The sequence below is a fragment of the Oreochromis niloticus genome, linkage group LG9 (genome assembly GCF_001858045.2).
Source record: "Oreochromis niloticus isolate F11D_XX linkage group LG9, O_niloticus_UMD_NMBU, whole genome shotgun sequence".
In the NCBI taxonomy this organism is placed as follows: domain Eukaryota; kingdom Metazoa; phylum Chordata; class Actinopteri; order Cichliformes; family Cichlidae; genus Oreochromis; species Oreochromis niloticus.
Genome location: NC_031974.2, coordinates 6,219,134 through 6,241,247, shown reverse-complemented (window position 1 = coordinate 6,241,247; position 22,114 = coordinate 6,219,134).

Genomic DNA, 22,114 nt, shown 5'->3' with positions numbered 1-22,114 from the left:
TCCTTCCCCTGAATTCGGACACGACTAAGCCTCAAATTCGTGGAAAGGTAGGACACATTTGTTGCCACATTTTGAGTGCTCTTTGGATTCGGACAGTCCTCGTCGCGTCGCTGTGATGTCATTGCCTCCAAATATGGCATTTTGAGCATCCTTCCCCTGAATTCGGACACAGCCTCTGAATCAAGGAGGGGTCCTAAGGGTACATTTATTTCCTTTGCAACGTCCATTTAAATTTCCATTTAAACATAGACAACAAGTAACTAGACTAAGCACAGTAGGAAAACCAGTACGTAAAATGAAATACAACCCTCTAGTGGTGATAAAGACAGGGAAATAATAAAAATGGCTCTTACACACCAGCTCCTAATTACATGAGGCAGAGGACATAGCAATTATGTCCTCTGCCATGATGGCATGACGAAGGAGCCATGATGACGCTAAAATTTGAGATAAAGTAAGTTTTTGTACAAAGTATCGGTTCAGTATCGTCGATACCACCCTGAATTTTACTTGGTATCAGATCAGAAAGGAAATCACTGGTATCGCACATCACTAGTCATGTGTAAAGAATAGGAATGTTTTGCTGCTATTATTTGCTGCTATTTCTATAATCATCATTACCATTTCATGATTAATGGTGAAGTTGCATTCAGAGGCATTCAGATGTTCAAATATATGGTTATAGTCTTTATTACAGGTTCAGTTATAACCACTTTAAACTGTTGAGTTGAATCTATAATTTAAAGGTTTTTGAATGTTTTTGTATTCTTACACTGAAGTCTTCAGTGAGTGAGAAGACTGAGCTGCAGCGACAGGAAGTTATAGGCTTTTGAAGTTGCATGCTTTTGCAGAGGTGAAACTGAAAGCAGACTCTGAATGCAAGTATTGTGAGTAGGATATGAAACTGTATTAAGCTTTTAGTAGAGGCTTTTTGATTATAACATTTATTCAGTAGATTACATATATAGTTCCAGTTAGGTTATTATATGTAAGGATGAGCCTCTGTTCTGGTGAAAGGTCAGAAGTGCAACAGGTGAGAGGTGAGAGCATTTAAGGGCGAGACACACATACAGACACATATAGTAAGAGAGGTCATGACACGTACGCAGTACACAGCACGCACGCGCCCTCGCACGTGCACGCACACACAAATTAGATAGACTCATTTAGTAGGTAAGAGTTTGGTCATGTTTTGCTTATGGCTGCAAAGTCGAGGCGTACGTGTTAGTCTGTTCCAGGAAGTGCACCAGATGTCCCAGAGAGAAGCGACAGCGAAGACGAGCTGAGGGGAAGCACTGACCCGAAGACAATGTTCTTTTAAAACTATGTTAAAGGTTGTTGACAGAACATTTGTGGTTTTGAGTTGACGTATGCTGTATTGTGTCTGAGAGGGGGGGGAGCAGTATCACCCCCAACCCTATAAAACCTTTGTTTGACGATTGTAAGTTCAGTTCAATCGCTGACCTTGCCCAGCGTTGAGCTCCACGCGTGTAAACAATAAATCTTCGCTTTGATCATACCTTCTGGACCAGTGTTATCATTTGATGTTGAGAACCTCCGTACTCTTTGCTCCAATTTTTGAACCTTAACACATGATACATCAATACAATATGCATAAGATGGCAAACCATGTTTAATTTATACATCATTCTACCAGTAATCTAGTTCATCAGTTTGTAGCTTCACAAAACAAAAAGAAATTTTTGCTACAGGTTTTTCAATGAATTTTGTTTCCAGATAAGAGACCCAGACCTTTCTTATCCTCTATGTTTAATCTGGACCTTGGGACAGCTAAGAGCATCTGATCACCAGGAGTGATCTTGCAGGAGCAAACCAATTTAAAAGATCAGAAAGGTTTGAGGGCGCTAACCTATGCAACGCCTTAAAAACACATAAAATCTTAAAATGAATTCAAAACCTAACTGGCAGCCAGTGTAAGTATGCCAGTATGGGAGATATGTAGTCTCGGTTGCATAAGATAAGATAACCTTTATTAGTCTCATTTGTTTTGTTACAGCAGTGGACAGTGGGTTTGTGTGTGTTTGATCCGTTGAAGTCTTTGTTGTGGAGTCTGACAGCAGTGGGGAGGAAAGACCTGCGAAATCTCTCTGTCCCACATCGTTGGTGCCGCAGCCACTGAAGGAGCTGCTCAGTGCTGTCAGAGTCTCCTGCATGGGGTGGGAGATGTTGTCCAACAGGGATGACAGCTTAGCCACCATTCTCCTGTCACTCACCACCACTACTGGGTCCAGAGGGCATCCTAGAACAGAGCTAGTCCTTCTGATCAGCCTGTTCAGTGTCTTACTGTCCCCAGCAGAGATGCTGCCACCCCAGCAGACCACACCGTAAAAGATGGCTGAGGCCACCACAGAGTCATAGAAGGTTTTCAGGAGTGGCCCCTTCACTCCAAAAGACCTGTGTCTCCACAGCAGGTACAGTCTGCTCTGCCCTTTCCTGTAGAGGGCGTCTGAATTATGAGACCTGTCCAGTTTATTGTTCAGATGAACACCAAGGTACCTGTAGATGTCCACAGTCTCAATGTCCATACCTTGGACCTCAGTGGTTGCAGTGGGGGATGTTTGTGCCTGCGGAAATCCACCAGCAGCTCCTTGGTTTTACTGGCGTTGATCTGGAGGTAGTTCTGCTGGCACCAGTCCACAAAGCCTTGGGTCAGTTCACTATAATAATAATAATACATTTTATTTATAGGCGCCTTTCAGACCGTCAAGTTCACCTTACAGTAACATGTAAACAATACCATAAAAAACATAAGAAAAATGTACATATAGCAAACATGGTAGATAAAACTTAGACATAAACAGTCATAAAAGTATAAAAGCAAATATAAAAACTGAGCAAGGTAAAAATGGCCTAAGACAGACCAGGTGTATGCAATTCTAAATAGATGAGTTTTGAGTAGTGATTTAAAGGTGATGTACTTTTGTACTGTACTCCTTGTCGTCCCCATCAGTGATGAGGCCGACTATTGCAGAGTCGTTAGAGAACTTCTGCAGGAAGCTCTGGGTGGAGTTGTGGGAGAAGTCTGCAGTGTAGATGGTGAAGAGGAATGGTGCCAGAATGGTTCCCTGTGGGGCCCCATACTGCATACGACCATCTCCGACACACAGCCCTGAGTTCTCACATACTGTGGTCGGTCAGTGAGGTAGTCCAAAATCCAGGTGACTGACGATATCACTGACACGAGACAAAATACTTACAACTTTATTAGTGCAAAAAACCCCATCAATATATTTTCACATAAACAAACAGCTGTTTTTATGTGCATTACAGTTATATAAAAATTAACAGTTCAAATGCAAATTCCTTGCTGACAGTTGGCCAACATATCTTCAGCATAACCATGTATCATATCCACAAAACTTTAAAAGAGGTTATACACACACAATACGGTAATATTATGTTGAAGCACAGTATGTATCACCCCGCGAGGCTCCTGCCTACGATAGCCATAATGCTCCAACAATCCATCCACCGGTGCGGGTTTGTAGCTTAGCAAAGTCGTACTAAAACATTTTCGAGTGCCGTGTAGCACATAAAATCGTTTCCAGGTCAGTAAACACAACCAGAATTCATACAGAAAAATCAACGGATTCATTTTAAGTGTGCCGTATTTTCCAAAAAACATGGTAATAACGATGGCCCTCTAACATGCTCTACCAAAAATAGTGCTTTGTTGTGTATCTGACAGAACAAAGCTAAACCAGTTCAAACCACTGAAGTTGCAGCATTTTTACAAACCAGTCTTTGCTGGTAGGCAAACTGAAGTGGGTCCAGTGATGAGCTCACCAGGCGCCGAAGCTGAGCCAGGACCAGCCGCTGCAGGGTCTTCATCAGGTGGGATGTTAGAGCCACCAGCCCATAGCTGTTGAGGTCCTTGGGGCGTGAAGTCTTTGGCACACTTTGGTACAACACAGGAGGTTTTCCAGAGCTGTGTGACTCTCCCCAGCCTCAGTCTCAGGTTGAAGATGTGCTCCATCACCCCACACAGTTGGTCTGCGCAGGACATGACGACCCTTGAGCTGATGTCATCTAGACCTGCAGCTTTCCTGGCTTTAATCCTCCTCACTTCCCTCCTAACCTGGGTGGTTGAGAGAGACAGGCTGGAGCCTTGTGTTAAGTGTGTATTGGATGCTGTTGTTGGGGGTGGGGAGGAGTGAGCAGGGTGAGTAGAGGAGGTGTTAAGTATCTGAGGTGTCAGAGGTGGAACAGCAGCAGTGGGGTTGGGTGAGTCTGCAGCCGATGTTGGAGACTGCCTCATGGCTGAATCAAATCTGTTGAAGAAATGATTCAGTTCATTTGCCCACCTCACATCCCTGCCAGGCAGGGAGTTCTGACCTTTGTGCCCCCGAGATGGTTCAGACTTCGCCAACATTGTTTTGTTGAAGCTGGTTCTCCATCTTCTGCCTGTAGCTGTCCTTCCCATTCTTTATCAGTCCCTCTGCCCCCTTTTCAGCTCCTCCTTGTCTCTAGATATGAAGGCCCTCCTCTTCTGCTTGAGGACGGCTTTAATTTCTGGGGTAATCCACGGTTTGTTGTTGGAGAAACACCGCACAGTCCTGGTGGGTGCGGTGTTATCCACACAGAAGTTAATATAGTCCGTAATGCCAAAGTCGCAGTGGTCACGGGGACCAAACACAATGATCTCTGTTTTCTGTTCATTTAAGCTGAGAAGGTTTAAAGACATCCACGCCTCAACATCCTCCAAACAATCCAGCAATCCCTTCAAAGGACTCACAGATTTATGTTTCAGTGGCAGGTAAATCCGCGAGTTGTCTGCATAACAATGGTGTGAGATGCCATGTTTTTTTTTAAAAATTGAGCGCATAGGGAGCATATAAATTGAAAAGAGAACTGGACCAAGAATGGACCCCTGGGGGACCCCACAAAAAATTGAGGTTTTTGAGGACAATGTATCCCCTAATCTAGCAGAAGAACTTTGCTTAGACAGGTAAGATTGAAACCATTCCAATGCTGACAGTTGAAATAGTTTTTATTAACGATGGCGAGCCCTCCAGCCTGGCCAGTAGTCCATGGCGACTTCAGATAGTCACAGAGGGACAACTTCCGAAAGCGAGCTTAACTCACCTAAGTTTAGCCAAGTTTCCATCACCAGAAGAAAATTAAAGCGACGAGTGGTGAAGAAGTCATCAAAATAAAGGTTTTATTTGTTAGTGACCTCGCATTAACCAGAGCCAATCTAGCTAACACAGGGTTGCTAGCCGGCTGTCTCTGCGAAGACACGGGACAGATGCCATGAAAGCTGGTAACTGAGATACGGGGCCACAGGTACGATCCATCGGTGAACCAATTCCAGGGATCACCCGGAGATGAACAACTTGATATCTGGGGAAAATTTGTTCAGGAGAGTGTAAGGATTAGCCGTTGGTGAAGCAGCCATGAAATTTTCGAATTTTACCAATACACTGCCCTGTTTCCTTCACCTTTTTTGGCATTTCTTCCTGGTGGGATGGCATTGTGGATCGCACCGGAGGAACAGTGGTACAGTCTCTAACACAGGTGGAATATGAAAATCCTCACGTCCTTGGGCCAGTCGGGATTGCTCTACAACAGTGGCTCGGATATTTAGTAGCGATTGGAAGTCATAAACCAGAAGTGTAGAGACATTTTTGAAGAAAACAGATGTAAACAAAGCTAGCAAAAACAAAGCAGGTAACAGCTGATGGCAAGCAACACACACAGGTGCCATCAAATATCTATCCCTAAATCCAACTACAATCTGGACACCACAGGTTCTGTACAGCATGAGGGTTAATAAACCGTACCCATATCAATATGATGTGTAAACTGATTTATTCTTGTACCTCCATGCCACAGTGACTGGATTCTTCACCCCAGTGAAGAGGTTATTGTTATTGCCTGATTTTAATAAATTGAGCCGTTTGCTCTTTGGTCCCAAAGCATATCACAAAAAGGTTCATTCTAAAAAAATCTAAATCAGCTGTATGTTAGTGGCAATACATGAAAAATCACAGGACCCACCATACAAGCTAGTTTATGAGCAGTTTTTACAAAGATTATATTAATTTTGTAAAAACCATATGCAAATGCCCAAAGCCTAACAACACAACCACTACAAAAATGTAACTTTTATACGACCAGATTTTCATATACTTCATTTAATAGTGTATTCCTCTCCAGCATTAACTCCTACTTTGTTTGCTATTCTTATGAGAAAAATTCTCCTGTATGGCTCACAGTGAATCCTGGGATATGCTGGGCCACAAAGGATACACCCGACCAATCCTTGAAATCTGTGGAAAAGTAGGACACGTTCGTCACCACATTCGGAGCACTTTTCAACTTTGGAAAGCCTTCATCGCATCGCTGTGACATAATTGCCTACAAATATGACATTTGAAGTATCAATTCCTTGAATTTGGACACAGTCTTCCTCTCCTGGTGCATGCTCACTTTTTTTGGTGGTTTGCAAATAAGGAGGTGGGGCATTGCCGCCACTAACTAGTGTGGACCAGAATTCACTCTTATCAAATAATAAAAAATAGATGTTAAAAAACCCCCAACCAGACAGAAAGATAATAAATTCCCCTCTTGCCTGTGCAGGTGGTTTATCCTTCAAGCTCAGGTCCTCTACCAGAGGCCTGGGGGCTTTAGGGTCCTGTGCATCCTAGCTGTTCCTAGGACTGCGCTCCGATATCCAATGTTGTTCCTGAGATCTGCTTGAGCCAAATCTACTGATGCCACAGTAGATTTCACATTACACGAAAAGAAGAACATGAATAGGGAATTTAATTTAAACTTACTGTGGAATTACAGGGATTATTTCACATAACCATCATCTTTATCATTGCATTAATTATCATTTCATCCAAGCATTTATTGAAGTTGCTGGCATTATGTTATAATTTGTATTACAGGGGTTATCATAATCAAATATTAACATGTTTATTACAGGTGCAGTTACAACCACTTAAATCGTTGAGTTAAATCTATAATCTTAAAAGCTTATATGCTGAGTATATTGTTACAGTAAAATAGTAGCTGAGCAAAGGCCTGAATGTATTCAGCTTCTTGTTGCATTTGAGCTTGCCTAGCAACAGGTGACACAAGGAGGACAAGTCCATGGGGACCTCAAAGGCCTGAGATCATCACCATATTTGGATGGATGCCAGAAAGGGGAACTTCTGTGTCTGCATTTATCTCTTAAAATTGCTCATTGTCTGTAAAATATGCAAATTATGTGCTTGTAAACGCATGAGGGGGCGTCATAATACTCTGATGTTATAAAAGCAATCTGAAGTGTATTTTTGGGTGGGGATTTACAACTGATGGTTTCCAGTGTACGTCTCCCCACGCTGCGTGTATTCATTAAAATCAATTGTTTGATCGACCTCTTCTGGACCATCATTGTTTTACTCTCGTCCTCAATTTCGGACCCGTAACATTTGGTGCATTGGCCGAGGGTTGAGGGGAGAGAGTTGGAGATTGAGACCGAGAGGGTCCGAGGCGCTCGAACGGGCAGACACGAGTCAGTGGTCGAAGTGAGTGGACATAAGCCGGCTTATTCAAAGGTAAGGCACTACCTGTTGAATTATTTCCAAAATGTGCCAGATTGGACATGAGAAATTAAAGTCTACTCACTGAAAATTACTGGTGAATGTCTGTTTTGATTTTGATGGTAATGTCATGAGCATGCTGGTTGAAGTAAGGATAAGTGATAAGTAAAAGTACTGGGTTCGAGTCCCAAAGAAAAGGAAAAGAGTTAAAGTGAGTTCGAGTCTCACGTAGAAAGTAGGGAAATTGGTCATTTCTGTGGGTTCAAGTCCCGCTGGACATTGGGTCTATCTTGTGATGGTCATTTTGTGGGTTCAAGTCCCCTATGTCCACAAAGGTAGATCTGCCTCAATCTTAATCCTGTTTTGGGCTTAGATTGTTGTTTCAAATTATTCTAAATTTTTCTAGAACAACAGCGGCGTCTGTTAAGAAGCGCATTGTCCAGAGGTAACGCTTGCCGAAGGTGCGGACGCGTGCCTTCGTCCTCTACGAGGGATAGTCAGTTGGTCACTGTGGAGCTTGGGGCACTCCAGAATAACTAGTGGTTGGACCACTTGACCGTTTGGAACGGTATTTGCGCTTTTTTGGGTAGTAAAGCTTGGAGCTTGGGCGTTGGACGCTTTTAAATTGAGTTAGGGATTTTAGAAATTAGACCAGAGACAGGTTGGACCTGATACTGGTTAATTGATCGCAAAAAAATTGGAGTTTGTCCCTTGGAGGGTTAATTTAAATTTGTCAAAATTCTGTAGGTTGTGCAATCTCAGGCCTGATAATTGTTGTTATTGTAATTATAAAGACGTCTGTGTAAAATTGTGTGTGAGAGGAGTCTGTGAGTCAGGCTGGTATTATTTTTAGATTGTGTGTGTGTGTGTGTGTGTGTGTGTGTGTGTGTGTGTGTGTGAAAATGCAAATGAGGCAGCTGCGAGGTCCCTAGAGTTTTAGGAAGTTCATAGAGACGGTTACACATTGCTGAACGCCTGTATTTAAGACGCTGGTTTTGTTTATTACAATACTGTAAGTAAAGTTTTTATTTCTTGCCATGACTGTATGACTTTTTGCTGGGTTTTGAGATAGGATACATACACTGTTGATACTTAGGACCGTTATTTGGGGTCTGAAAACTGAAATTGACTTTGAAATAATTTCATTAATAAATATGTCTGTGAGTGATGTCTCTTTTGGTGTGTTCAAGTAATATGTTTTAGGATTTTTAGATGGGTTTTGTTTCAGTTTGAGATAATATATACAGTTACATTTGGTGTTTCTCAGGTATTGTGGTTGACTTTGAGTGATACATATAGGTGTAAGTCGTTTGATGTTTGCTGGGCTAAGGAGGACTTTAGAAGATTGTAAGTGGTTTTTTAGTCCAATAACATATAAGTAGTTAGATTTGACAGACTTGTTTACATTTTGGCTTTATGTTAATATAGGTTGCAGCGGGCACAGAGGAAGCACAGCACAACATCTTAAGGGTTTAAAATAATAATAAATAAATGAATGAAGTTTCTTATGGGTTTTTGTGTGTGTTTTTAGGGATAGTTTTTTGTGGGTTTTTAGGGGGAGTGTGTGTTTGTGGTGTTTGTGTGTGTCAAACGGAGATAACATGAAAACAGAGGAATTAGAGACTAGAATGTCCTAGAAGCCAATAAAATGCAAATTAAGAAGCTGTGAACTGCTTAAATCACAGTTGGTTTTACAAGTACTGCTGCAAACATTGTTGAATGCGTGTGTTTAAGACGCCATTTATGTTTATTAGAGGGTTATAAATAAAGTTTTGAGTTGCTGTAGTGGATGTATAGTAATTGACTGAGTTTTGAGTTATATATATATATATACGGAGTGCATTGTATATACTTAAGACTAACATATTACTTTCAGTAGTAACCTCTCTTCAGAAATAAAGGCTGTGGTGTTTTATTTTTCCAGTTATGCGTGTGCTGTGAGAAGGATTAGAGGTTTCAGTGGTTCTTATTTCATTTGCTCTTTCTGAGTTTGAAAAGCATGCCTGTAAAATACTCTTAGGAAAGCGTATTTTGAGTGATTTTAACTGTGTGAATGCTGTAAGTATTTGATTTGAGTGACTCTGTGTGATTTGTACCAAATAGTAAATAAGTAATAATAACACTAGGGAGGTTTATAGTAGAATGAGTGAAAAAAGTGGGAAGTTTGAGAGAAAAGGCAGTGTGTCTGAGATGATTATGAAAGTATTGTGGGAATGATGTCACAAAAAAAAAAAAGACAAATGCAAAAACTTAGTATAGTTAAAAGTGTGTGTGTGAGAAGAGGGTGTATTGGTTTTAGACCAAGACTTAGTAAAACTAAAGAGGGTTTGTAGACTGTAAATATGAAAAAACAAGTGTTTGATTAATTTGTAGAAAGAGGAAAAAGAAACAGAAAATACTGTGCTGGTGTGTGTGTGACTGATGATGTCAGGGGAGCACCCAGAGAAATAGACAGAGTTAAATTCTAAGAAGATGAAGCGAATGCATGTTTTAAGAAAAAGTAATAAAGTAATAAAATTATATTAATTACAGGTTTTAGAAAAGAGACAGACCGAGAGAAATAAATACATGAACTAACAATTACATTAATGAAGTGAAAACACACGTACACAAACTGTTACATGTGAAATTATTGTTGGAAAGTTTAATACACACATGAAATAAAGAAAGCAGTTTACACTCCTTTAATTTCCAGAACCAGTGTGTCCCCTAGACCTGATAACACCCTTGCCCAGTTGGCCCCGTAACAGGAGAGCATGGAAGGCTGGACAGCCCATGATGGGTAAGATTCCACCTCAAAACCCAGGGACAACCTAAGGCAAGGCGCAGTCACGATTGCTTGAACCTAAGTCCCGGAGTGACCTTGGAGTCACTGGAGGAGACGGGACTTCAACGGGTAAAGCCACTGGGCACAGGCGAAGGGGAAATGCCACTAACAATGACCAGTGATGAGCCAAAGAGAGAAAACACACCCTGTCAAAAGGAGTCTGAAACACTGCAAAAGAAACATTTACAAGATCACAAAGATCACAAAGAAACATTTATAAAAATCACACATACAAACAGAAAATGCACTAACCTTACAGAGATAAGCTCATGAAGATTAATGCATAGACAGTGATTAACACCTGGCTAAGAACACAAACATATGTAATTAAATCAGCTTGCTAATTTCATGAGTGTTAAAATGGTGTGAATGTTGAAGAAAATACACTTAAAACACAGTTGGATAAAATAGAGTTGTTGTGGAATAACTCAAACGAAGCTGTATGACAAGGGAGTGAGTTATGAAAAAACAAAAACAAAAGAGAAGTGATTAAAGTAGTTTAAAAGGGTGACTTAGGAGTGCTCTTGCACTGATTGACCAAAGCAAGTGATTAGTATAGAAAGAAAATGAAAGTAATTCAATAATGTGATAAGTTTTAAACATGTATTTCTCTTGCCAAGTTTACTTGTGGAGATATGAGTCAGTATGTAAATTAGCTGGAGTGAGTGACGACAGAGGAGCTTCCTGTGTGTGTGATTGAGGCCTTAAGGAAGGGAAGCAAAGTAGACTGTTCAGAGGTGCAGATTTGGACAAGAAATTTATAATTTAGTGTTGACACATTGTTATAACGTGTTTATATTTTAGGCTGAATCTAAGTATGGTGAAGTGTCAAAGGAGACATGGTTGTGTGTAAAACGGTGCAGTTTTGACAAGGTTTTCAGTGCGTTGAATGGGTGAAATTTAAGATTGTTTAAGATTTTTTGGGGCTGTTGTTTTTCATTTTAATAGAGGGAGTTTTGATAAACATGGACATGTCTAAAAGGGCCCATAGTTTTTGTAACAGTGCACTTAGAAAAAAACCTGTCAGGTGATTTTGTTTTGTACTTTGATGAGCTAATAATCAGCTCTCTTTTTTCTCATTTTTGCTCTAAGCAGGCCTGGAAGAGAGTGAACTGACAGCGCTGACAAAATTTCCGGACAAACAAATATGAGGTGACTATTCCAGATTTCAATGGGTGGAGGAAAGGCTACCTGTGGGGACCTGATCAGATTGAAAGTCCCTGTCTAAAAGATTGCCGCGAGCCAATCCAGACAAAACCATAAAGAACTATTTTCTAAAAAAGAGAAAACAAAATAAAACAAATGAATGAGCTCATGTTGCTGAGAGTGAAGACTCTGATTATGCAGGAGTGAAGATCAAGAATGATGATGTGAGTGATGGTGACTTGACCAAGGTGGGGATGAATAAAATGTTGACAAACAGGAGGAGTGGAAGACTTCATTCTGGGGATGCTGATGTTTGCTTGGAGGAAATTTTTGTTTTATTTACTGGGGTTGGATTATGTTATTACATTATAAAATGCTAAATGCTAAAAGGGAAACATTTTTGACATAACTCATGTTACCGTTAACTGAAGAAACACATGATTGATGACTGTTCTGTTTTAAGTTAAGTTTTTGTTATGACACAAATTGGATCATAAAGGGGGAGAGTTGAGTATGAAATGTAAAGTACAGGTTTTGTTTCCAGGAAATTCCAAGGATCCAGACTTTTGCATGGAGCAAGGAGTTCGAGAAGATTTGACATAATGATTAAATTGATTTTATTCCTTAAACACAGGTTTTCAGGGCTGGAGCAGATCTACAGGAGAGGAGGATGGCTGAGGAGTTTGGAGAGATGATATGACTAACCGTTTTCCTTTAATTTCTTAAGCCCGGGTGATGCATTTTGAGTTTTTTGAGTTTTTATTTATTTGGACACATTTGGTGTGTCCAAATATAAAGGGGGAATTTAAGAGGTAATTTGAAATGGGTTCTAGGATCATTTTATGACTTTTGGGGTTTGTGATAATTTAAATATGGTAAAACTGAGGCAGAAATTGTTATTTCTGCCTGATATTTATTTCCCCTGATGCCCTCAGGGGTTGGTGCATTGGTGGTTCTTGGTGTCCGGGGCTGGGCGCTCAGGTATGCACCAGCTCACTCCCGGTGGCTAATTGGCGGGGCCTGGTGCCTGTCGCTCGGTCAGGCCTCTTCCGGAGCAAAGGGGGCCCTCGGGCCTCTGGCCTCGGGGCCTGCAACTCGGTTCACTCTGGCACAGCTGGCTGCCGGCAGAGCCGGCGGGCACGCCGGTGCAGCCCCCTCTGGCTTCTGCTCCGTGGCTACTGGGTGACCCCCTCGTCTGGGGATCTCCTCAGCCCTTCCCAGGAAGGTGGCACGGATGCCCCTCCGGTGGTACTCCTTGGGCTCTCGCACTCTGGGGCCTCTGGATGTCTGGAGCCTGGATCTCCTCCATGCCTGCTTCATGCCCTGGGGGACGGGGCTATGGGCCTCCACACCCTCTAGCAGACCGTTACATGGGGAAACCTTTTGTATACAAGCGCGTTGATCCACACAGGTGTGCACACGGGTGTTCACTGTTCGTAGACAAACTACACCTTTCTTAGCTGCTACTTCAAAGCACATTGTGCGCTGTCTGTCCTGCGTGCTGCACAACAACTTTCAATATTTAGTATTTACTGCTGTTCACACTTAGCTACATTAACGTGATGGTGTTGTGTTTAGTATGTTGCTTTGTTTTTTGTTTTTTGTTTTGGTTTTTTTGCTTGTCTTCTCCTTTTTCTCTCAACAGGTGATCCAGGAGATTTTTTTTTCTTTTTCTTTGTCTTTGTAAGTGCCCTTTCTCACTGTCCCTTTTCCCTTCTGTTTTTCTTTTCCTTCCTCTCTTTCTTTCTCCCTTTCCTATCCCCCAGTCATGTCTGTCCCATCTGTAACAACTGAAAATAAAATAAATAATAATAACAAAGTTTGATCAAACGGACCAATACGGCAATGCCATGATGATCCATTTGGCAGAATAAATCCATTTGGTATCCTTGTTGGTCTTCAGACAACAATTCTGACGGCTTAAGAACCAAATGGGACAGGCAAAAACAAAAAAAAAAGAAAAAAAAGAAAAAAGAAATTGTTATTTTTAAATAAAGTTATTTTTAAAGTAAAATGAAACTCCCCTGCTTGATTTAAAATAGGCGAGGCCAAAGGCCTGTAGCTTTTAACTGTATAGCTCTTAACTTGCAGGGATGGCGTGGAGTGTAATGAATGAATGCAAAACATGCTTACAGACACAAACATGACATAGATTTATTTTATAGGGCAAAGGTGGAACACATGGTGCTTTGTTTCTGCTTAGCAACTAGTGAGGCAGACGGTGTTAAAGATAAGTATGCAAGAAGTGAACAGGAAACGTGTGAGGGTGAGACGGGTGAAACAAAATGTTGTAGATAATGGAAACTTGTCTAACTGGCATTAACAGTAACTTTTGCATGTTATGTATATGCTTGAAGCAAAAAGAGGCGTAAATCCTGATAGAAATTTTGAAGTGTGCTTTCTAGCGCAGATTTAGGCTGACATGGGGATGGTGTATATTTTACCCTGGGTGTGTTTAATAGAACTAAAAGCGTTGCTCACACGCATAAAGAGCATTGAGATTAAGTAAAGTTAATAAAAAGGATAAAGCCCAGAACATGATATTGTGAACCAAGTTTGAATAATTAAAGGAACATCGGATGAACACAGTAGATTAGTGAGGTGTAGCAGAGAGAGGCTGTTTGTTTTCTGTCTTTTACAGGAGAAGATTTCAGGACCACAGCGACCATGGGGGGCGAGAATCCTGGAAGCCCCAGACCGAACGGAACCAACCAGAGAAAGGAGAAAAACAGAGCACAAATACACTTAGTTGTTTATATTACAAAGAAGATCAAAAGCTTGTTGGACATAGGTTATAATGGAAGCATAAAAGGGAGGAGAGGAACTTTACATAACATAGAAATCCTGCAACAATTCGTAAATTGCCCAAACACAGTGTTCAGACCGGATATGCGCTACCCGTTAAAGGGGGCGAAGAAATCAGGCCTAAGTTTGAAAAATGAAATGGGTTAACTCGATAGAGAATGTTTCCAAAGGTAGAGAAAATAATGTAGGACCTTTTACCAGGAGAAAGCTAATTGTATCTTTTACACTTTATAGTGTGCACTGAGGGAAGTCAGGAATAGTTTAAACTAGGATTGAAAAAATTAAACTAGGTGAAAAAAAGGGGGTGTAGCAAGTAGATTTAGGGCAGTTCACAGCCTGGCGTAAACGCAAGGTGCCGTCACACAGCTTAAGTTATTTGTTTGATTTATTTTTATGACAAAATAATAAGGAAACATTGAAAACATACAACCCGTTGAGGAGACAGATAGGGTTGGGGAATTGAAAGGTTTTGTTTGTTTAGCATAATGCACTACAAAGTATACAAAGTTTATATAACATGATGCAAACACACGAATCAGAGACACGTAATGAGAAAACTGATTAGAATGTTCCTTACAACTACATGTTTATTGTATGCAATGATATTAACTATGGCTGTGTTGTTTATTGTCTATATTTTGCAGGGCACTTGTCTGAACACGGAGGCCAGTCCAGCCCAGCACTTCCTGAGACTGTAGTTGCTAAAACAGGATCGGTAAAAAGACAAAAGCGCGAGGTGTCAGGTAAAGGTGATGAGTGTCTCAGCAGGAATAATGGCATAGAGTTGAATTATGGTAAAGGGTCTACCAGCTCATTCACATTGGATTTGTGTGACGTCATTAAGTGTACAGGAACTAGTAGTAGCTGGAGAGCGTATGATCTATGGGTCTGCAATCACCCCATGATATGCTTAGGGTAAATCTAGTTGATGCAAAGTCTAAGCCGCTCGCAGAAAGCTTAATCACCATTCTGACTGATCAGATGGTAACTTCGGGAACAGTAGCTCAAAAGGAACAGGAACCAAAAGGGAGAGTACTTCTGACAACAGATTACTTTAGACTGAAGCCTAAGGAGTTGATAAAGCGCGCCACGGGTTTCAAGGACAGTAACCTCTGGCTTGATTGGGTGGCTCAAAATGCTAGAGAACAACATGTATCTGACTGTGTTGCCTGTGCTTCAGCTAGGTCACGGTTGTGTACAGAGCCTGCACCATTGCAGTAGAGGATGAGTGGGGCTATGATTGTATGTTACAGTTAACTAGAAGTGCAGTGACTACTGGCAACTGTATTTTGTTGTCCAGACTTTTCCCTCCCATTTCAAAGCAGACAGCAGTGGGACTATTTATGCTAAAATAAGATAATTACATGTTTCAAGTTTTCTACAGATAATGAAAAGTACAAGGTGGGAGAGATCGACCCAACTAGGTGTGCTGTCACACTCACGGGACGAACCACCAACAATGTAAACGACCCTAGCACGGTAATTGGAACATGGGCAAGAAGTGGGCTCTATTATTACTGTGGGGAAAATACTCGTGTTCCTATGGGAAGCGTAGGGACATGTGCGATGGTGCGATTGGGAGCTCCGCTCATGCTTATTGGAAACCAGGTAAAGGCTATTCCACAACATAACACGCGAACTTTAGCTGCCATACGTAAGGGATACATTTTGGCCAAAAGAGGGACCCAGGGTACCCATGCATATGATCCTCGTTTGAACTCGCCGACCTGGATAGACTCCATAGGAGTGCCCAGGGGAGTTCCTAATGAGTACAAGCTGGTAAGTCAGGTAGCTGTAGGATTGGAGAGTATATTTCTTTGGGTAACGCCTAATAGAAATGTTGGCCGCATTATGTTCATTACAACCTGTTGAGACTCTCTAACCAAACCAGGGACGCCATGATGGGGTTCGCAGAACAATTGGGTCCGAGTTCACTGACGGGAGAGCAAAATCGAATTGTCTAAAACCATGCATGAGTACTCAGGTATCGAAAATCTGCTGGCGTCCTGGACGACATCTGTGTTTGGACAATGGAAAGGTGTGGCTATGTCAGTGATGTTATCTTTGACTGTATTTTTGGGAATACTGGTCATCGCTAGTTGTTGTATCATTCCTTGTGTCAGAGGATTGTTGGTAAAGATAATGGCAAGGGTTGCGAACCCTGGCTGGGTTGAGGGCATCTATTAGATGAACTAAGAACCCATAGAGTGGGGCAGGGAGTGATACAACATAAGGTGTGGTGACATTCCTTGTCGGAATGTCAGAAGAGGGAATGTGGGGATTCAGAAATTTTTTTATACAGCATTGTTTATCAGTAATATTGTTTACAGGGTTCATATTGCATTGAAAATGTTTGTCATCACATTCATTCTATTCACAGGTTTAGTTCATTTTATACACATTGCATATCTGTGCTTGTTTAGAGTTGATGTTCTATCCAAGAGGGTTTTAAGCTTCACTGGTGAGAGTGTCCAGGTGATACATGTTGAGGGAAGATGAGAACATAGCAGGTTAATTGCATGCATGCTTACAATACACATAAATCTAGTAGCAGGCCTGAGCGAGGGCCCAAGTGTCTTCTGCTTCTTATTTGAGACCTGCGCCAATTCAGTCTACTTAGAGATTGATGACAAGGGTCCATTCCACTAGATTTCCACTAGAGAGGGACCCAGGAAAGGAGCAGAGACCACTTAAGCATGAAGTGTTTTCAAGTGGGAGCTGGCGTTTTATTACTGGACCACGTAGATGACATGAGGTTATTGTCTGATTTGCTGAGTCAGGGGACGGCTAGAGAGGGTCAGAGCGAAGGCAGTGGACCTGGGAATGGTGGTTTCGGGGCCCATGATGCCATTAATGGATCCAGAGGTGACAGAGTGGGTTGAAGAGTGACACAAGAAAATGGTGTAGTGACGTCTCGGGAAGAGACGTCAAAAGAGGGAATTGTGGAATTACAGGGATTATTTCACATAACCATCATCTTTATCATTGCATTAATTATCATTTCATCCAAGCATTTATTGAAGTTGCTGGCATTATGTTATAATTTGTATTACAGGGGTTATCATAATCAAATATTAACATGTTTATTACAGGTGCAGTTATAACCACTTAAATCGTTGAGTTAAATCTATAATCTTAAAAGCTTATATGCTGAGTATATTGTTACAGTAAAATAGTAGCTGAGCAAGGGCCTGAATGTATTCAGCTTCTTGTTGCATTTGAGCTTGCCTAGCAACAGGTGACACAAGGAGGACAAGTCCATGGGGACCTCAAAGGCCTGAGATCATCACCATATTTGGATGGATGCCAGAAAGGGGAACTTCTGTGTCTGCATTTATCTCTTAAAATTGCTCATTGTCTGTAAAATATGCAAATTATGTGCTTGTAAACGCATGAGGGGGCGTCATAATACTCTGATGTTATAAAAGCAATCTGAAGTGTATTTTTGGGTGGGGATTTACAACTGATGGTTTCCAGTGTACGTCTCCCCACGCTGCGTGTATTCATTAAAATCAATTGTTTGATCGACCTCTTCTGGACCATCATTGTTTTACTCTCGTCCTCATACAGTACAGACTTACATTGATCAGTATTATAATTATGTACAAATATATACAGATGCATCAAAGAATACAGCCAATCAAACCGGGGTAGCATTTGTGGTCCCTGAAAAGGATCAATGATGGACCGTCAGTATACACTGGAGAAATGCTTCCAGTACTGTTACCTGTTCAGTGGGTAGAAGACATGTGACCATTACAATCAGGCATTTGTTCAGACTGAAGCTCTTCATTGGCCAGTTTACAGTGTAGCCACTCAGAAAGTAGAGCAGATGTACTAACAGAGGTTCAGCAAACATTTTTTTTTTTTTTTTTTTTTTGCCTGTCCCACTTGGTTCTTAAGCCGTCAGAATTGTTGTCTGAAGACCAACAAGGATACCAAATAGATTTATTCTGCCAAATGGATCATCATGGCATTGCTGTATTGGTCCATTTGATCAAACTTTGTTGTTATTATTTATTTTATTTTCAGTTGTTACAGATGGGACAGACATGACTGGGGGATAGGAAAGGGAGAAAGAAAGAGAGGAAGGAAAAGAAAAACAGAAGGGAAAAGGGACAGTGAGAAAGGGCACTTACAAAGACAAAGAGAAAGAAAAAAAAATCTCCTGGATCACCTGTTGAGAGAAAAAGAAGAGAAGACAAGCAAAAAAAACCAAACAAAAACAAAGCAACATACTAAACACAACACCATCACGTTAATGTAGCTAAGTGTGAACAGCAGTAAATACTAAATATTGAAAGTTGTTGTGCAGCACGCAGGACAGACAGCGCACAATGTGCTTTGAAGTAGCAGCTAAGAAAGGTGTAGTTTATGTCTACGAACAGTGAACAGAGACTGAACAGGCTGATCCGAAGGGCCAGCTCTGTTCTAGGATGCCCTCTGGACCCAGTGGAGGTGGTGAGTGACAGGAGAATGGTGGCTAAGCTGTCATCCCTGTTGGACAACATCTCCCACCCCATGCATGAGACTGTGACAGCACTGAGCAGCTCCTTCAGTGGGAGACTGCGGCACCCACGGTGTGGGACGGAGAGATTTCGCAGGTCTTTCCTCCCCACTGCTGTCAGACTCTACAATAAAGACTTTTGCAGCTGATCAAACACACAAACCCACACATGTGCAATAAGACTGCTATACGTGCAATTCTTCTTCTGACGAAGTTGTGTTTTTGTATTTTCCTACTCAGTTGTATATAGTATTTGTATTTCTATTTTATTCTATTGTATATAGTATTTTATTTTATTTTATTGTATTTTATTGCATTCCAGTGTTTTCTAATTTCTGCTACATAACTTTGCACTTTTGCTGTAACAAAACAAATTTCCCACCTGTGGGACTAATAAAGGCCATCTTATCTTATCTTATCTTATCTTATCTTATCTTATCTTATCTTAACACCCGTGTGCACACCTGTGTGGATCAACGCGCTTGTATACAAAAGGTTTCCCCATGTAACGGTCTGCTAGAGGGTGTGGAGGCCCATAGCCCGGTCCCCCAGGGCATGAAGCAGGCATGGAGGAGATCCAGGCTCCAGACATCCAGAGGCCCCAGAGTGCGAGAGTCCAAGGAGTACCACCGGAGGGGCATCCGTGCCACCTTCCTGGGAAGGGTTGAGGAGATCCCCAGACGAGGGGGTCACCCAGTAGCCACGGAGCAGAAGCCAGAGGGGGCTGCACCGGCGTGCCCGCCGGCTCTGCCGGCAGCCAGCTGTGCCAGAGTGAACCGAGTTGCAGGCCCCGAGGCCGGAGGCCCGAGGGCCCCCTTTGCCCCGGAAGAGGCCTGACCGAGCGACAGGCACCAGGCCCTGCCAAGTAGTCACCGGGAGTGAGCTGGTGCATACCTGAGCGCACAGCCCCGGACACCAAGAACCACTAATGCACCAACCCCTGAGGGCATCAGTCACCAGCAGGGAGTGTGGTGAGGGGAGATAGGCCTCCACACTTGGAGGGCCTGGGAGTACCCAGGGAGGTGGAGTCTAAGACCCGACCTGACATATAGACACAGACAAACAGGCACACACAGACATAAACATGCTTTCCCACCCTCATGCACACATATACAAACACTCAGCACTCACCCAACGTAGGGACAGACATACATAGACATGTACACACAATCATACTCCCCAAACATACTCTATGCCCCGGGTCCAGGTACCCTCGCCCCCAGAGGGGGAAACGGCACCCAGACCCAAGAGATGTGACCCTTTCCCCCGGGGTGGAGGCAAGCAGACCGCCCCAGGCTCCGCAGCAGTAGGGAGGCCAATCGGACAGCCAACACCTCCTCCCAGCCCCCCGCCCGATGGCTAGTAGAGAACGGGGGTGTGTGAAGACCCCATACCTCCCTCCTCCCGCTCATGTGTAGTGTTGCTGCGTGTTGTTCTAAAGTGCATTTAAAACAAGGGAGGGCATGGTGCTGCTGCCAGAGAGCAGCAGGTGTTAGCACAGCCCCTCCCGAGAACCCTCAATGTCTACATGGATTTAAAATTGAGAGGTGGGCACCGGCGCCAGAGGTAGGGTTGAATACACAGACCGTCCTCTGGACACCGTTAACGTGGTCACCCTCAAGGCGCTATATACAGGGAGTGCAGAATTATTAGGCAAATGAGTATTTTGTCCACATCATCCTCTTCATGCATGTTGTCTTACTCCAAGCTGTATAGGCTCAAAAGCCTACTACCAATTAAGCATATTAGGTGATGTGCATCTCTGTAATGAGAAGGGGTGTGGTCTAATGACATCAACACCCTATATCAGGTGTGCATAATTATTAGGCAACTTCCTTTCCTTTGGCAAAATGGGTCAAAAGAAGGACTTGACAGGCTCAGAAAAGTCAAAAATAGTGAGATATCTTGCAGAGGCATGCAGCAGTCTTAAAATTGCAAAGCTTCTGAAGCGTGATCATCGAACAATCAAGCGTTTCATTCAAAATAGTCAACAGGGTCGCAAGAAGCGTGTGGAAAAACCAAGGCGCAAAATAACTGCCCATGAACTGAGAAAAGTCAAGCATGCAGCTGCCAAGATGCCACTTGCCACCAGATTGGCCATATTTCAGAGCTGCAACATCACTGGAGTGCCCAAAAGCACAAGGTGTGCAATACTCAGAGACATGGCCAAGGTAAGAAAGGCTGAAAGACGACCACCACTGAACAAGACACACAAGCTGAAACGTCAAGACTGGGCCAAGAAATATCTCAAGACTGATTTTTCTAAGGTTTTATGGACTGATGAAATGAGAGTGAGTCTTGATGGGCCAGATGGATGGGCCCGTGGCTGGATTGGTAAAGGGCAGAGAGCTCCAGTCCGACTCAGACGCCAGCAAGGTGGAGGTGGAGTACTGGTTTGGGCTGGTATCATCAAAGATGAGCTTGTGGGGCCTTTTCAGGTTGAGGATGGAGTCAAGCTCAACTCCCAGTCCTACTGCCAGTTTCTGGAAGACGCCTTCTTCAAGCAGTGGTACAGGAAGAAGTCTGCATCCTTCAAGAAAAACATGATTTTCATGCAGGACAATGCTCCATCACACGCGTCCAAGTACTCCACAGCGTGGCTGGCAAGAAAGGGTATAAAAGAAGAAAAACTAATGACATGGCCTCCTTGTTCACCTGATCTGAACCCCATTGAGAACCTGTGGTCCATCATCAAATGTGAGATTTACAAGGAGGGAAAACAGTACACCTCTCTGAACAGTGTCTGGGAGGCTGTGGTTGCTGCTGCACCCAATGTTGATGGTGAACAGATCAAAACACTGACAGAATCCATGGATGGCAGGCTTTTGAGTGTCCTTGCAAAGAAAGGTGGCTATATTGGTCGCTGATTTGTTTTTGTTTTGTTTTTGAATGTCAGAAATGTATATTTGTGAATGTGGAGATGTTATATTGGTTTCACTGGTAAAAATAAATCATTGAAATGGGTATATACTTGTTTTTTGTTAAGTTGCCTAATAATTATGCACAGTAATAGTCACCTGCACACACAGATATCCCCCTAAAATAGCTCAAACTAAAAACAAACTAAAAATTACTTCCAAAAACATTCAGCTTTAATATTAATGAGTTTTTTGGGTTCATTGAGAACATGGTTGTTGTTCAATAATAAAATTATTCCTCAAAAATACAACTTGCCTAATAATTCTGCACTCCCTGTATATATGTGTGTGTGTGTTATGAGAGTGTGAATAATGTGGATGTCTAAGTTGTGAAATAAAATTGAGGGACAGGTGG